Source organism: Palaemon carinicauda, chromosome 3 (assembly GCF_036898095.1).
Source record: "Palaemon carinicauda isolate YSFRI2023 chromosome 3, ASM3689809v2, whole genome shotgun sequence".
NCBI classification, from domain to species: domain Eukaryota; kingdom Metazoa; phylum Arthropoda; class Malacostraca; order Decapoda; family Palaemonidae; genus Palaemon; species Palaemon carinicauda.
Genome location: NC_090727.1, coordinates 33,932,742 through 33,937,321, shown reverse-complemented (window position 1 = coordinate 33,937,321; position 4,580 = coordinate 33,932,742). Strand labels below are relative to the sequence as shown.

The window sequence follows — 4,580 nt, the reverse complement described above, 5'->3', positions numbered from 1 at the left end:
TTTTATTAGATCTGTTGGGTTTTTTATTCTTTTGTGATAACTTTTGAAATTATTAATTTTTCAATATGTATAAAATTTTATATTAGTAAATTATGAAAGCTCCTCTGCTTATTAGTCAACTTCTTCAAGAGTTGGATGGAATTGATTATTGTGTAAATTTGATTCATTTGCCCCAAGTATATGTTCATAATTATTTGTTATTTTTTTTTTATTTATTTTCATATTCTTTTTGTTTAGCAGTAGAGTTTTCATCAATCCATTTAAGAGTACTTTCTAATTTTGTTTTTAATATATCTATATTAGTACTTTTATTATTTACAATATTATTTTGTACCTCTAAGCAATATGATTCTAATTTACATTTAGCTTCTATATCATTTCTTAATTCACGATCTTGAGTAGAATACATTTCAGCCTCTTTGATCATTTGATCTACCTCTTCATTAGTTATAGTAATCTTAATTGATTTACCGGAAGATTCTTCGGTTGTTGGCATATTTAATATACCATTGGCATCAATATCAAATGTAACCTTGATTTTAGGTATACTCTTGGGGGCTTTAGGTATATTGTTTAATATAAACTCCCCTAAATAATTATTATCTATAGTTTTAGCTCTTTCTCCTTCGTATATTTTAATATTAACACATTCTTGGTTATCACAAGACGTGGTGAAGTTCTCAAAGTTTCTAGTAGGAATTGTTGTGTTCCTTTTAATCAAGGTAGACATAATATTACCGGCAGTTTTAATACCTAATGAAAGAGGAGTCACATCCAGTGATAATAAATCTTTGATCTTATCAGATTTATCTCCACTGAGAATGGCAGCCTGAATGGCAGCACCATAGGCCACAGTCTCATCTGGATTAATCGACTTATTCAAATTCTTTCCATTAAAAAAACTTTGAAGGTGGCTTTGTATTTTCGGAATACACGTAGAAACTCCAACTGAAACAATTTCATCGATGTCACCCTTATCGAGATTAGCATCAACCAATGCATTTTCAACTGGCACTAGAGTATTTTTATATAAATTCAAACATAAATTTTCAAATTTAGCACGAGTAATGGTAGTATGACAATCAATTCCCTCATATAACGAATCAATTTCAATTCTCGCTTGTGTAGATGAAGATAAACTTCGTTTGGCAGTTTAATAGGCAGAACGAAGGCGTCTTAATGATCTTTTTATACTTTTTGTTGAATTCTTGTGTAAAATAATGTAATAAAATACTATCAAAATCCACTCTCCCAAGATGAGTATCTCCTGTTGTTGATTTAACTTCAAAAATGCCATCATTACTAATATTCAATATACATATATCAAAAGTCCCCCCTCCCAAATCAAATATGAAAACATTTTGTTCTTTTGTATCATTATTTAATCCATAAGCATTGGCGGCAGCCATGGGTTCATTAATCATCAGAATAACATCAAGTCCAGCAATGACTCCAGCATCTTTGGTAGCCCACCTCTGAGAATCATTAAAATAAGCTGGAACTGTAATAACAGCTTTAATTATTTTTCCTCCCAAATAACTTTTGCAATGTTTTTCATTTTTAATGATATCAGAGAAGATACTTCTTCTGGGGTTAACACCTTTTTGTTCTTCTTATGTTCGACGTGTACTTTTGGTTTATCGTTTTCGTTAATAATTTCATAAGGTAAGATTTCAATTTCTCGTTGAACGCAATCATCTCTATAATTTCTTCTCATTAACCTTTTTACATCAAAAATAGTATTTTTTGGATGCATCACACATTGATTTTTTGCTGCATCCCAACAAGTCTTTCGGTATCATTGAATGCAACATAAGAAGGAGTGGTTCTATTTCCTTGGTCATTAGCAAAAATTTCAACTTTTTCATTTTGAAAAACCGCAACACATGAATAAGTAGTTCCCAGGTCAATACCAATAACTGGAGAATTATTATGCTCCATTACTAGAATTTTCAGCAATCAACTATATGTTACTTGGTTGTAAAATAGAAATCTAATGATGCATGGCAGTTAGTATTCTGGGGTTTATATACATACACAATTGTACAGCCAATATTACATATAACTGAATAACAAAAAAAATAAAATAATAATTTAAAAGTTATTAAAATTTAACAAAATGTAAAAAAGTTACGATAATATTTTGCATGGTTAAGATTTTTGTGAAACACTCTTAAATTATTCTTAGTAATACTATTGATAAACATATTAGTTACCGTAAAATCTTTTATTTGACATAGAAAACGATTATAATTTGTCTTAAATATATATTCATGGGGGATATCAATCTATTTTTTTTTATTAATCTTCTCAGAATTTCTTTATTTCACGACAATTATCTTTTAATTATAAAAATGCGTAAATTTCAATAAAATTTCAACAAAATCAATTAATAAAATTTAGGAAAACTAATAAAAGATGTTCATAATATTAGTAATGGAGTTCATAATTTTTTATTTTGGTTAATAATATTGCCATTTGGGTTAACTTTATATTTTTGTGGTTAACATTTGTATTATCATTTTTTATAAAATCACATTTTGGTTAATATTATTAGCTATTTTGGTTCATAATATTAAATTTTAGTTAATAATATGAAATATAAAACTATTGAAAAACAAGAAAAATTAATAAAAAAAATAAAATATATGTATTTTATAATATAAATGTAATTTTATTAGATAAAATGAATATTTAACAGGAAAAAAATATTAAAAATAGCATTTATTATGAAAAAAAAATAGTTCTTTACTGACAAGGTAGAAAATAAATTATTTTGTTTTATCGAGAACTACTTTTTAATAAAAAAAAAATAGGGGTTTATAAGAATAAATTAAAAAATATTTGGATAAATAAGTATTTTTTATATAAGAAATTGTTTTTAATAAGAATAACTCACACACAAATAGGAATATAAGAAAAATAATCTAACAAAATATAAAAAACTAATATTTTATATAGAAAAACCCCAAAAGATATGAAAAAAAATTCACTAAAAACAAATAAGGTTTTATAGAAAAAAATAATTAAACTATATTGAAATATAGTTTTATGTAAAAAAATATTTTAAAAAGTATGATGAATAGCGAAAAAATACTTTTTATCAAGATGTGTATTTTTATATCTAATAGTAGAAACATTTTGTACAAAAAAAAAGACCAAAAATTATGTTTTTATTGAAAAAAAAAGATAAGAAGAAAGATGTATATTACACAAATAAATTATAAAATTAATGAATACAAAATATTTTTTCATACAAAAATTTATATCTATGTAATAAAATAATCATATACGTTTTTATAAAAGTAACATAAATAAAAAAAAAACTACTTTTAACTTGAATGAGATATACTAATAGAGAAAAGTATTAGAAAAATACAGATATTAATTGTCATAAGAATAATAAAATCATATAACAATATCAATTTATATTTTGGAGTATTTAAATGAACATTAATAAACAAAATTAATATTGATTATATTAATTTAATCATGTATTTTCTTTTACATAGTTTATGATTTAATATGGGTTTACCTAGTATCATGTAAAATAATTTTCTTATAAAAATAGCAAACATGTTGTAATGAACAGTGAGATTTATTAATATATGAATATTAATAGAAATTTATTAAATCAATGGTATATGTTATAACCCTTTTTCAAAAAAATCATTTATTTATTTAGACCTGGGTAAAATAACAATACTTTCTCTGTCAAATTTATTTGTATAAATATTCAAAACTTTTATTCATGTTTTTAAAATATTGATAATATATAATGAAAGTAAGAATTGATAAAATTAAAAGGACATTTAATACAATTAAACATATATTGTGGTTTTTTGTAAAAAAACATTTACCGTTGATTACATCTTTGTTATATACAACATCGTGTTCTGTTGTAGATTTTTTTGACGAATTATCTTTATATGAAAATACTGAACAAAATGAACATGTTATGGATTTGTTATAGAAAAATAATTCAATGTTTTGAGATCTAAATAAACACCAACTATTATTGCAGTTACCATTTAATTTCATCTTCTTTAAACTTGGGCTCATATGTATAATAAGTAAATCATTTAAAGAATTTGTAAAATTACCTGTCTGATTTTCTTTGATGATAAAATTATTGGGGCCCGATAAAAAACATATATCATTAGTTATATTACAATTTGCTATGTCCGCCAAATCGATAATAGTTGAAAGAATGAAAGTAGGCAATATTGCCTTGGCCAAATAAAATGAATTGTTTTCATTTTTTTTTGTAGAGTGAACATGGTATTATAAGGTGGAGGATTTTATAAGGGCATTGGAAATAATAATGGCATTAAAATGGGATAATAACTATATAATTCATACTCTATAAAATATTTTCCTCTTTTTAAAGCATTTACCCACGTAGGGAAAGGCATGGCGGTTGTAGGAAGTTTCAACTTATAAGGCAGATATTCGGGGTAGGATAATGAATCAGGCTCTGAACGAGTAATTATTTTCTTAATGGCATTTAAAGTATTGTTCATTTTATAGATTAAATTCAAATTTATATCCAATACAGTTGCGCTCTCCATAAATCATTC

At 24.7% G+C, this 4,580-nt stretch overlaps 1 pseudogene; it reads right to left on the bottom strand.

The window, feature by feature from the left end:
- Positions 1 to 208: 208 nt before the first annotated feature.
- Positions 209 to 1,941, bottom strand: LOC137631322 (heat shock-related 70 kDa protein 2-like; annotated as a pseudogene).
- Positions 1,942 to 4,580: the final 2,639 nt, after the last annotated feature.